This window comes from Megascapheus bottae, chromosome 9 (genome assembly GCF_031878675.1).
Source record: "Megascapheus bottae isolate mThoBot1 chromosome 9, mThoBot2.hap1, whole genome shotgun sequence".
Classification (NCBI taxonomy): domain Eukaryota; kingdom Metazoa; phylum Chordata; class Mammalia; order Rodentia; family Geomyidae; genus Megascapheus; species Megascapheus bottae.
The window spans coordinates 14,671,333-14,684,598 of record NC_143517.1 but is presented as its reverse complement, the minus strand read 5'-3'; the positions used below and the strand labels follow the sequence as shown (position 1 = coordinate 14,684,598).

Sequence of the window (13,266 nt, the reverse complement as noted above, 5' to 3'; positions counted from 1 at the left end):
TTTATGTAGATTATTAATTTTATTCTTTTGGAAGTTGTTTTCAAGCAACTACCAGAAGTATAGCAAAAATATTCAATAAAGAGTCCTGTGAATAAAGTATGAATCTAAACTAAATAAAATATTTCTGTTGTTATGTTCTAAAAAACATAAATGTTATAATGATCTTTTTTTCATTTATTATACTCATTTATTATACCACCAGTTCATGAATTCTTTTTTTTTGAGAAGTTGATTTCAGAAGATAAATGAAAAAAACTGTGATTTGATAGGGCTGATCAAATATTTAAATTGGTTTAACATTTAAGTAAGACTTGTAAGATCACATAATTTAAAATTTTTATTTAATATTATCACCAAATTTATAGCTAAATATTTTGATCAGAATTTTCTTTTAAGACCTAGGATCAAAGTAAAAGATATTAAACCATCATTTCATTCTGACATCATAAAATAAGCAGAGGTTTATTTTACAAGATTTATTTAACAGCCATATAATTAATGGAAGCATTCTATTACATTAGCACTGATATAATCAACAACAGGCTCCATAGCAAATATGTGTATGTTGAAATAGACTTTAATTTTTCTGATTCACAATGGTAAATGCAGCTAGACATTATTTTAATCAACATAAACTCTATGATATAAAACTAAAAGGGGATTTAACCTTTAAAAAATCCCATTTTGTCTGAGAAGTTTATTGTTTACTAAAAACCTCATTTTAATGCAAATAACACCTATGAGTGTGCACCCGCTGCTACATATCTGGTGTTTGATTGTTTCTGCTCATTCTGGGTTATCTTCTGAAATCTTTGCCAGCTGAGTATGGATGTAAATTTGTTAGGACATTTTTCAAGGACAAACTTGGTGCATCTATTACGGGGAAGAAAAAAACGTTCAATTGCTACCTAAAATTCTCTTTCCAAATTTAGTTCCAAATTTAAAGTTTAAGAAAAGTCTGGATTAATCTACAAAACAAAACAAAAACTCAGTTCTTTACATGGGCCTTTAAAAATTATCATCTAAAAACAAATAACCTGTGCTTTAAGGTATCTTTATTAAGATATTTCCCCCTCTTTACATTTTGCTTTACCTAGATAAACTGGGGAGCATGTTTCTCACTCAAGTGCCTAGCACCAAGTATTTTCACTGAGATTTGCAATTTCCTAGTTCCTTATTAAATTCGAGAAAAAATGCAGAAAAGTAACTTCAGAAATGTCACAGGCAACTTCTAAACAGTGAGTTTTCACTACCTTATAGAGAAAGGTTAATCATCTAAGGAGTTCTCAAAATCAGGTGGCCTTTTTAGAAGCAGACTATGTAAGAGCTTTTAAATTTAACAGATTAGATGGCCCTAGGAGCTTAATGCTTCCTCTGCTTAGTAAGACACGCCATCTGGCTTTTGTATGGATGTAATGCCGCTCTAGGGCAGAAGAGGGCGCTCTAGCACTGTTGACACCGGAGATCTCGCAGTATATTGCCTTAGCATCCTGTTCCTGGGAAGGAAACATGCTATTTCCCTGGAGGGTTGTCGTTGAATATCTCAAAGGGTCAAGCTGTTCCTAAATTATTCCGAGAAGCTTTAATTTCAGACCGCTAGATGAAAGTTGCGATTGTCAAAGGACTCCCATGGCACACCGCAGTGAAGTTGTGCAGTTGCCATTCCTGACTTGCTTCGTGGCAAAACTGCTGAGCATAGAATTTCATAGCAGGAAAATGTGTCATGGACATTAAACCGGAGATTATTTTCTAAAGAAATTGAAAATAATCTTTAAAAAAAACACACACAGAAACGTTGTGGATCAATAACCACTCTGGACTTAATCTTGGCAACCAAATTACTGAATTGTGTGTTGGGTTTCTGGTTTTAGTAACCTTTCATGTCACGTATTTATATTTGATTTTCATTTAGAAAGTCATTGTTAAACTGATTAAGCTTTCTGAAGCTCGAGTCTCTGGCCATCCTAAACAAGTAGGATTGGGGGGGTGGAACTAGTTGTTTTCCTATTATGTAATTAAGGGGTACAACTTAGCAAGCAGGACTCTTCTGCAGCCCCTGCCTTGTGCTGCTGTGTGGAAAAGCCAGAGAGACCGTGGGCACAGGACACGGACACAATTGGATGAATATTGGAAGGAAATGGAGCCTTCTGTGACAATGGGGAGATGCTTTAAACCCAATTCTGTTTCCAGTGGCTGCCTTTTATACACACAGCAGAATATCTCCGACCTTTTCCCATTTAAAAGTAGCTTCCCTTTCCAGTGAGCTGAACTACAGCTTCCCAAACTGTGCAAACTTGAATATAAACCCAACTAATCAATGGAAATGAGTGACCTAATTCACTGAGTTCTAAAATCAGCCGATAAATAACACTTACCCCAGTGAGAGGGAAAGGAGCGGCTAGACTGCTGAGGATATTGTACCTGGCCTCTTTTATTCCTGAATTGGTTCACAAATCTCCACTACTTAGGTGTAAAAGAACTAATGTGAGAAAACATCTCTTTTTTAGTTCATTGTCCATGTATATCCCACTTCTATATCTGGGGCAAATCAATGCTGGTGTCTGTTTTTGCCCAATCTGGACCATTTTATCTGTTATTAACTTTAACAAGGTAGATATTTGTAAATTCATAAACAAAGGCAAACAAATACAGTTTCTTTCATGAGCTTAGGATGGCTGCAAATTGGTGTTTTTCTATTTTTCACCTTCCCCTGCCATATGGATTAGTTAAGGCACTTAAACATTTCACTGATTAAATTGTATACTTTCAGCACCTAAGTTAGGATGCTGAAATATTCGAAGAAATTTATTTGTTTATTACTGAATGTATCGATGCTACTGACCTTTCTGATTTTCAAACCCTAAAGCAAATCCTCAGTGTAGGATTCTGTCTGTCTGGGAGAGCAATAGGGAATAAATAAACACATAAGAAGCAGCAATGGGTGCCTTTCCGCATTGCAGGTTTTGGCTTTCTGGCCCTGCAGTACCTGGAGCACCTGGAGCAGGCCCGACCAAGATGTGGGAGCAGGCTGGGAGTGGGGGAGGTCGCCCCTTCTAGATTTGCCTAGGGATGCTACTCTGCTGAAAACCTCCTGCCAGCCTGCACTGCGGTTTCAATAGCTCCTGTCCTGGCTCACCTAATCACTCCCTTTAAATCCTTTGTGGGACATCTCAAGGCTGTCTTGGAATCTTGTGCGTGTCCCTTTGGCGACAACATGGGAACTAAGATCCGCAGCAGCAGACCTTATGTCTCTGCGCTTTAAGGATGATCTTTTTATAAAAAAGAAAGAAAGAAAGAAAGAAAGAAAGAAAGAAAGAAAGAAAGAAAAACATAAAAGCCTCTAGGCTCTTCACTCCTCAGTGCGAAGATGTAGGTGTCAGCTTAGATCCACCATAATTGTTTCTCAGTGCACTTCGTGAATGCAAAAACCTAAAAATTCCAGGCGAGGCAGGCCATAACTAGAGTGCATGAGTACGACAAAATGGTCGCCATGTGACGGCCTTTTCCCTTTTTAATTTTTCATCTGGTAGCTAGCTAGTACCTGGTTCTTTTTCCTCGGTAGGAAGACGTTTGTGATGGCGTTTGTGGTTTTATTGCCAGGGGGACGGCATGGTCAGTACCAAGAACAGCGGCAGGCGCAGAGGGCGCGGCCACTTCAGCTCATCCTCTCAGCGCTTCTCCTTTGTTCCCAACCCCTGCTGGCCAAGGCAGAACAAAGACATCCATCACGCTTGCCTTTCAGCCTAGATTTGGTTTTTTGTTTTGTTTTGTTTTTCTTTGACTTCAAGGTCAAGGTGTGGAACTATTACCTTAGAAGAATCTATATATCGCTTTGTCTCTGAAATAAATTCATTTACCAAGTCTTTCTAAAGTTTTGGATCTGGACCTTTTCTTTCTACCAATTTGTTCTGCTTGGCCAGGGATACCCATACCAAAATAAGGAAGTTACTTTGGCTTTAAGAAACAAACAAACAAACAAGACAGGTAAAGCTAATTGGAAGAGAGACAGAGAAAGAAAGGAGGCCAGGGGCTAAGAGGCTTTGGCAATGTTAGGTCTTAAGATCTTCACGCAAGGGTTGAGCTATTTGAGGTTTCCTGCTCCTTGTGGTTCAGAGAGCTATTTTAACGCCATTCCCCTGTCCTGTCCTGTTCCTCAACCATGGGCCAGGACTGCAGACAGCCATCTTCCTATTTTGAAAGACTCCAGCGCTCTCTAAATGCTTCCACTCCCAGAATATTCACCCAAATGAAAACTCCTGATGGGTGTCACTGACCCCCCCCCCCAAGACCTCTTGGGGATTGGCCTGCGGTCTGTGGCTCCCGCTGTTTTCAGTGCTAAGTTGGTTCTGGAATCAATGTGTGGATCTTTCTGTAGAAAGCAATGGGTTTATTCAACCAGCTCTATACTTCCTGCCATTGTACCCCCCGCCCGTCCTCCTTCTGACCCCCAGATGCTCTCATGTCCTTCAAGTGCCGCCCGGAGGCTCCGCTCTTGGCATTCACCGCGTGCCTTAATTGTATGACATTAAATCAAGGTCCGCTGTGAACACGGAGGGCAGAAGTCTCTGATCTTGATGCGGGGAGGGGGGAACAGAGGACCCAGTGGAGCTGCCACACTTCTCCCCACCCCCGCCCCGGCCTCCTCCTCACACCCAGGCTCTTGGGCTACTTCAACCTCAAGACTCCCAGAAGGCTCCCGTCTCAGCTCGCCTCCTGTCACATCTGCCAGAGCCACTGAAAACCACGCGCTTCTGCGGAAGGGTAGAAGACGCCTATGTCTGCGTATCCATATGCATACACCGCCATGCCATTTGCAGCATGCGTAAAGACATAGATATGCCTATAAATCTCGTTTTCAAATGATGGCATGGATCGACGTTAATTATCCCTCTGGTACAGATCTAATTTCACAATCCTGTTATTTTACTGAGAGCTATTAAGCGAATCGGTTCGTCCTGAGCCCTTTCGTCAGACTCTGGGTGGGAAATGGCAGTGTTCAGGACCTCAAGGTTAGCAGATTCTGCCGCAGAGGTCTGCCGGCCGGAGTTTCCTGCTATGGGTAAGGGCAGAGATCTAGCGTATAATAGGGAAGGCCTTACCAAGATCCACACACAAACGCGCCTCGCCGGTGTGCTTTCTGCTAACACCACAGCGGCGTGGATCGGAAACTTTTAGGGGAGAGAAGGGCACCCAGGGCGGACCGCATCGTCTTTTCTTTGTGATGCGGAAAAATGAAGTACCGCACCTGCCTCTTCCCGGGAGAGCCGAGCGGGGCCCATCTGGTCGGGCTACGGTTTTGCTGCGGAAAGAAATAAGGCTGCCTGCTCTCTTAGCCCAAGAGAGTGGAACTAGAATCGGGGCCCCGCTGGGGTTGGGGTTCAGACTGCGGCACGAATGTGGCCCGCAGACCCTGGGCCCCGGCGGGGCGGAGGAGGGAGAGGGGCGGGAGAGGACACGGGTGCGGGGAGATGACCTCGGACGGACGGGCGGAGCCCTCTGGGCAGCGGGCCGGGGGCGGCGGGCGCGGCGGCTCCTCTTTATCCCCGTCGTCCCGTACGACTCGGTGGGCGCCGGGCTCAAGACCAGCAGCTCCCGCTGCGTCCGTCGGAGAAGGAGAGAGAGCCGAGAGACCCCAACGAGCGCCCCTGAAAAACAGAATAAAAACATAGAGTGAGAGAGAGAGAGAGAGAGAGAGAGAGAGAGAGAGAGAGAGAGAGAGAGAGAGAGAGAGAGAGAGAGAGAGAGAGAGAGAGAGAGAGAGAGAGAGAGAGAGAGAGGCGGAGGGTGGGGGGAGGCTGGAGAGAAGGGGTGGAGGGAGGGCGGGAGCACGCCAAGGAGACCAGGTGAAGGGAGGACGGGAGCCCAGGCTGGCTGGTCTCGACCTCGGGTGCTTGGTTTCCGCAGGTGCGGACAGGACCGACCAACGCTTGGAAAGAGAATCCCGCAGCCTGGGGCGGGGGCAGGGGTGGGGTGGGGGGTCGGTGGATGGTTCGGGAGCTCAGGTCCGGGCTGCGGAAGCCTGCGAGTGGAAGAGGGGCCCGGGCACCGAGGCCACCGCCGGGTCCGGGGAAGGGAAGTGATTTCGGGAGGGAGCCGGCCTGGAGCGAGCGTCCTCGGCGTGAGGCTCTCGGGCACCGGCCTAGTGGAGATTGGCGCAGCGCGCGCCCCTCCCCGAGTCTCCAATCTCCACCCCTTCCTGGCTTCGAACCCAGCACCCCGCAGTACCCTGGCGAGTCCCAGGCTCGAGAAGAAAAAAAAGAAAAAGCCTTCCTCCCGTGCACCACTCAGCCTCGGAAAGCCCAAAGGAGGAAGACCAAGCTAGCTCGAGTCCAACCTGCGGAGGAGCGCGGCGCCGGCGGCGGCCGGGGCGGCGCGGGCCGGGCGCTCGCGGAGGCTCGGGCGGTCCGCGGTGCTCCGGGGTGGGAGGTGGGGGCGGGGAGAGGGTGGGCCGGGAGCCGGCCCGGTCTTTCCCCCTCGCTGGCTGATCCAGAATTAGGGATTAATGGCTCGCTCCAGCCAAACAAATAAGGCATCTGCCTGCAGCACAAGAGGATTACACGGGCTGCTGACGTCACCGGCAGACAGATGTTGGCTCCCCAAGTCCGGAGCAGCTCGCTGTGTCCTTGAAACCAAAGGACCGCAGAAGGCGCGCAGCCCCCCAAGACCTGCGTCTGCAGGCGGCGAAGGGCGAGCGCCCGCCCCGGCCCTCCAGAGTCGGGTTCGCCCCCGCAGAGGCTCAGAGACAACCCTCGGAAGGTCATTCGTCCTCCAGCCTCTTCCAGTCCCTCCAGTCACTGCCGCCCAGGCTGAGACGCAGCAAACCCCAAGACCTCCTTCTGGGTTGTCTCTCCCTAAAATAGAAACAGCCTCTGACTTCCCCCTCCTCCGACCCCTCCTCGAGACCCCCCCGTTTCCCCCCCCCCGACATAGCTGCTCGCATTTGGTTGGCTCTGGAACAGCAAAATAGGCACCTTAGGCTGGACAGAGTCCAGGCTTCCCGGTCAGGGGCTGACTGCTTCTTCAGGATGTGCGCAGGCAATGGAAGAAGCAGAGCTTACCTGCGTTTCCTTCAAGCCCGCCGCCATCCTTCCTCCAGTCCAAGATCTAGGTTTCTGTTTAATCTGTTCGAGAAAGCCGTCCTGAACCAATGCGCCTCCCGAAACAATGCCTCTCCTCCAAACCACCACCTTCTCAACCAGAGCCCCGGCTGTCTAACAGAGAGGACCAGGGCTCTCACCATGGTCCTGATGAGGGCTGGATGAAATGTTACAGAACACTCTTTGCAAGTGATTGGAAGACATGCCTTCCCTTATTTTTGAAGTGTGTGTGTGTGTGTGTGTGTGTGTGTGTGTGTGTAAAGCACATCTAGGACATCAGTTTGGAAGCCTGTACATTCAAACCACCGCACTTTCATTCTATAACCAACAACAATTCGTTTCCTTGCAAATGCCAACAGCATTTTATATAAAAGACTTTGGTCTCTCTAACCTGTACATTGTTATTTTGATTTCTCCAGGCCTTAACAGGTCACACCGAAATCACTATAATTAAATATGACAAAACATACACAATAGTGGGAAGTTAAGCCAGCAGTTTTGAAGTATTTATATAAGACACAAGTGAAATGGTTTTAAATGAATTCCATTTCTGCCTGGGAATAAAGGCAATTCAAGCAATGCACAAACAAAACCAACTGATATCTATTACGTGGTCACATTGAATAAATCATGTGCCTCAAATTAAACAATGTACATGGGAAAATTCTTTGACTTTCTTTTAGAAAAATGATATTTGTCTACATCTTTGCACTGTCAGTTATTAACTGCAATGCCTGAGAGTAAAGGGAGAGCTGAATTATATCTCCACTCATACTGTTCCTGTCTATCAAAGTGGCATTTAATTTTTGCAATTCTATGCATTTAGAAATTCAGCCACTGATAAAAATCAATTTAATTTACCCTAGAGTCATTCAGCTAATGCTCCCCTAATATAGAACTTCTCTATCTCCACTATTCCCAGGTCTTATGAGAAATGCCCATATCTAAAAATGGATTTATTTAAATTTGTTATTTCCTAGTAAAAAAGATGGAGTTAATTTTTATTTAGATAAAGGACATACATTGTGCATGATGGGGTAGAAACGGAAGCACAAATCATTATTAATTTGAAACTTGATAGAATGAGTTTGAAATGCCATATTTGAAAGGAGTCTTTTTCTAAATGCCCTTTTAAAATGCTAAAGATGTTTTTTTGCCTTCCCACATATTTTGAATGTAAACTACTCTACTGGTCCCCGAAATTTTACTAGGCTTTGCTGCTCAGTGATTTAGTATTAATTCGCTGTCCATGGTCTTGATTCTCATGGAGGGAGTTACAGGAGGTGCCTTTTGAAAAATGAAAGTCATAGCACTCCAGCACAAATTTGACTTCCTCACATTTAAGAGGATGTCAAAGGAGAGAATGGTTTATGAACCTTACACTCTTTTGCCCATTCCAGTTGTTTTCATTTTCCTTTATTTGCCACCAAACAGAGTACAGGAAGCAGATGGGGGAAACATGGCATTTCATTATTTTTAAGCTGACAAAATCATCACCTCCAGTTAAGGGTACCAGAGATCTGTAGTAAATAGGAACTAATATTTGCCAGCCTGCAATATTCTCTCCTCTCTTCCTCTCTCTCTCTCTCTCTCTCTCTCTCTCTCTCTCTCTCTCTCTCTCTCTCTCTCTCTCTCTCTCCCCCTGCTCTCTTTACTCTCCTCAGAAAAGTAAGTAACACATCATTGTATAGGCATTCTAGTTCATGCTTGCATATGTTTTTAACAAGTGCAGGGACTTCCTTAAAAAACAAAAATGACATGTAATGAAAAGAGTTAAACAAACATCTTTTCAGCCAAGTCTCTCTCCATTCTTTATGCACCATCAAGGACAGCATAGCTGCCTTCCATATACACAAACACAAGCACCAAGATCATGACACACGATCCCTCCTCTGGAATCCCAGACTTCTCTAATGAAGCAGGGCTACCATAAACCTTTCATGGCTAAAGCTATAAAATAATTTCTTTATCCAAAATAACATTTCATCTTGGATTAAGAAAAAACAAAAAAGTAACATAGAAGAATAATATTTAACCTCTCCTGGAGGTTTAGGAGATGAAAGGAGAATGAAAGGATCATCCTACTTCCCTCTCCATTTAAATAATTACGTTTTTATCTTTTATTTTCCTCATCATATTATTACAACAAAGAAGTTACTTATATGCATATATAACCACCTATAAACAGATACCAATTTTCTAGAGCCCCCAAGAATCCCTGCAGATCTTTGGAGGGCATAGATGTACACATTTTATTTTTTTCTAATAGACCCTTCATTTTGAACACAGGCTGTTTGTTATCCACACGAGGTAGAGGCAGAACCTTACCCATTTACACCTCTCCAGGCACAAGAAAGCTACTTTAAAGAAGGAAAGAAAAAGAAAGGAGAGAAAAAACATAGAGTATTTTTAAAACTCTAGAAATCCTCGTACCGGAAGAAAATGGCCTAAACACAATGGGACTCGCCATTTTCTCTTTGCGAAGCACAAAGCGCTTGGCGCTGCCCGCCACACAAAGAAAGCATGGGCCGCGGAATTCTTGCACATTTTCTAGAGGCGAAAAAAAGTCACACCTCCCCAGACTCACAATTTCTACCTCCTAGATATTCTTTCTCACACAGACGACCTCTCTGAGCCCAGCACAGCCCAAGCCACAATAAGATCTTCTATTTGCGCTGCGGATAAAAGATGCACGCGCACTAGCCAGCGAGCTAACCAAGGCAAGACTAAAAGAGGAAAACCAAGCAGCCCAGCGTGGCGCCGCAAAGGGTCCATTCTACACGTGTGTGTGTGTGTGTGTGTGTGTGTGTGTGTGTGTGTGTGTGTGTGTGTTCGCATCCATTCCTTGTTTCCGAAATCCCTCCTTCCAATTCCTTCCCACCTTCCTTGCACGTCTGATAGTCCATGAGCTCAGGGATCCCTGCGACCTGATTTCCATCCAGTTCCAGGAACCAAACTTGCAGCAGAAGGAGAGCTGGGGCGGGGGGGGGGGGGGTCGTAAGGATGCTCGCAGAGCGGGAACCCCTCAACTCGTGGTACCTCTTGCCGGTCCCCTCACCCCGCCCTTCGCTTCAACTCGCTGCATCTCAAGGCAGTGGCCCCTACAATCCTGTGTTGCTCTCACACAACCGGCACAACAATTCTGCTCACGTGCGGAAAGTGCAAACTCGCAGGAAACCCCCTATGAATAAAACAAAAATACACACAAAACCCCCCAAACAACAACAACAACAACAACAACATGGGCAGCAGCTACTCTACTCACAAAACAAACACTTCCAAGCCCAATCTCCTGCTATGCAATGCCCAGAGAACCATAGGAAAACCCACTACTTACCGGCTCCCGGTTCATTTGGATAATCCGAGTCTCCACCGCTTTAATTTATTCATGTGTGTTTTCAAAAATACCTACGCATCGATATATATATCGATATATATATTTGATTTTATATATCTTGCACCGGATGAGAAGAAACGAAAACAAAAATCTTGTAGACTAGCGGGATGGGGGAGGGGGTGGAGGTTTCATTGTCTACTCTCTGCACACCCGCAGCCCAAGGAGAGAAGCTCGCTGCAGTCCCGGGCTCCTTCTACTTTCTGCTTGAAATTCAGAAGCTTTCAGTGCAGAAAAGGGGGGGGGAGTTGGTCTCCCTCCCTCTCTGCCTCTCTCTCCCTCTCCCCCACCCTTTCTCCCTCCCTTCTCTTACCTCTCCCCTCCCTCAGTCTTCTCTAGCTTGAAATCTCTCTCTCTCTCTCTCTCTCTCTCTCTCTCTCTCTCTCTCTCTCTCTCTCTCTCTCTCTCTCTCTCTCTTTCTCTCTCTCTCTCTCTTTTCAAAAGAGGGCAGGTCGCTTCCTGCATCCCAATGAGTTAAATCAGTCACTTACTTCTCATGCATCAGCAGCCTCTTTAACAACCCAAGGGCTGGAGGCACAAAAGAGCATTTAGCTGCTCCAATTTGTGTAGAAGGCCCGTCCTTAATTTGCTTTTTAGAGTCTAATTAAATAATGAATTTCGTGTAATATAAAAAATACCAAATTCCCAACTTTAGCGAATAAACTGCTAATGGTTACCTTTGTAAATAAATCCTCCTTGTATCTGGTTCCCCAAAAGAGGGCCTAGAATGCCCCCATTTGGAGAGGCCAAGGGTTTGGGACCAAATATCTCTTCCCCTCCCCCTCTTACTCATCAAGGTCACAATCATATGATCCCTTATTGCTTTCAAGTGGAAACTTTTCTTCCCCCTTTCCCCCGCCCTGTAAACCAACTCTTCACCTAGGAAGAAAATTAAATCTTTTTTTATGGTATGAGAAGATCTGAAGGATTACATACATACATACATACATACATCCTAAGTCTGTAATTCACGGGTAAGCAGAATCAACTGTGATCAAACGTTGAGGTGGAGCGACTGACAAACTATGTATGAAAGGATTTTTAAGATCTCTCCTTATCCCCTGGATGAATGCAGACATTTCTGGGTTTTGCTGGGGTGTGGGGGGGGATTCTTCTGGTAGCAGAGGAGATGTGGGCCTTTTGGGAAGCCACAGCCAGCCTTTTTATTTATTTATTTTTAACTATCCTAGAATCTCTCTGAGGAGTCTTGATCTAGCATACACTGCCCAGGGGTGGTGGTGGTGGTGTGTGTGTGTGTGTGTGTGTGAGAGTGTGTGTGCCTGCACAGCTCCCCCTCCTCTAAATGGGCTGGGGCACAAAGAGCAGCTCAGCCTTCCCACAGTTTCTCTTTCAGAAAGAACCCCAGGCTGGGCCATTGTTCTTCCTCAATGAAGGAGGCCGGGGGTGACAGCAGAGAGTTCTTCCTGGCTCACCATCCACCTCCTCCCAAAGCTTACCTATCTGTGGAGACTGCTGAGGACACGTCTGGGGATATTTTCTTCTTCTAGTGACTCTTGGTCCGGAAGCCATCATCATCCTGGGTATTTTTGTATTTTGTTCAGCAATGTTCCATTAGGTCTGAAGTCTGCTTCCACCTACCCTGTTTTCTAGTTCTTACAATGCTTGCTCACAAATACCACACTCGCACATCCAGAGACATTAGGAAGATATAACCACATGTAGTTGCTGCAGAGCAGAGTAGAGCAATATAACTCACCACTTTTGTCCTCTGAATATTCACTCTGCTGCTAGGAAATCATCCTGGAGTTTCGAGCTAAGACCAGTATTTCAACTGGAAATTATGTCAACCTATTCTTCATCCTAGTTGCTTCAACAGGCCTCCAGCACCCACCTGATCACAGCTGGAAGTATCCAAAAATATCTCCAATGGGGTTGTTTGCCAAAAATGCAAGGAAAGAAAAATGATAGAGAAAAAATTTTAAGTAGAAAGATTAGATGTATGTGTGTGCACGCGTGCACATGTTCTGACACAATGACAAGATGCTGGGGTGAGAGCTTGAATAATCTAAAGCAAAACAGCATCTCAGTGTCTGGCTGCTGAACACCGGCCCAAGAAGGCCTCACTGCTCCAGTGTTTTCTTATCCCAGAGAGGCATCATTGTTTTGGAGACACTAGCAGGAATGTGCATTGCACCCCTCCCCTTTATCTTTCACCGATGATGCTCATTCTGTCGGTTTCCAGTTTATTGACCTTAGAATGTGGGATTGCTGGATTGACAAAGACCTTCAAGGGCGTGCCAGGCCTAAAGGAAGCAAGGCCGTGAGGTTCTCTGAGCGTCCTGCCGCTGGGGAGGTGCTGCTCTCTGCTCTAGTTACCCAGTAGAGCAGGCTCCTGTGGGGGTGACAGTTTCAGAGCATCTTGGGTGGGCCCTTTCCTCAGCATCCTCTCCCCACTCTCAACATTGGTAATGCTAGCTTCACCCAGTTATCTGGGCTCTCGAATTTCAGCCTCAGTTGAAAAGGCTCAGTTGAAGGGATCTCGAGCCACAGGCCTTGAACACGGTTTTAAGAATAATCAATGCCCTTGCCAATTGCTTGTACCAAGTGCAGGTGGCAAGGAAAATTTCAGAAATTAGGGAAGGTCGCTGAAATGTTTCCCTGAGACTTTCAATTGTTCGTTCCCAAGATGGCAAAGCAGCTTTCAGGATGGGAATAAAGGGGTCGGATCCCGTGAGATTTCTCAGTCCAAAGCGCCTTCCTAGGAACTTTCTGCACTTTATCCTGTTTCCTACTTTCATTGGCCCAGGAATCCGA

General features: G+C 45.7%; 1 long non-coding RNA gene across 1 annotated transcript; it reads right to left on the bottom strand.

Annotated features, from left to right (window-relative positions):
* Positions 1 to 5,099: 5,099 nt before the first annotated feature.
* LOC150058803 (uncharacterized) lies at positions 5,100 to 10,771 on the bottom strand. Its single transcript, XR_016536559.1, has 2 exons — positions 10,435 to 10,771; positions 5,100 to 5,645 (listed from the first exon to the last, which is right to left on the bottom strand). It is a non-coding gene; the product is annotated as an uncharacterized LOC150058803 (long non-coding RNA).
* Positions 10,772 to 13,266: the final 2,495 nt, after the last annotated feature.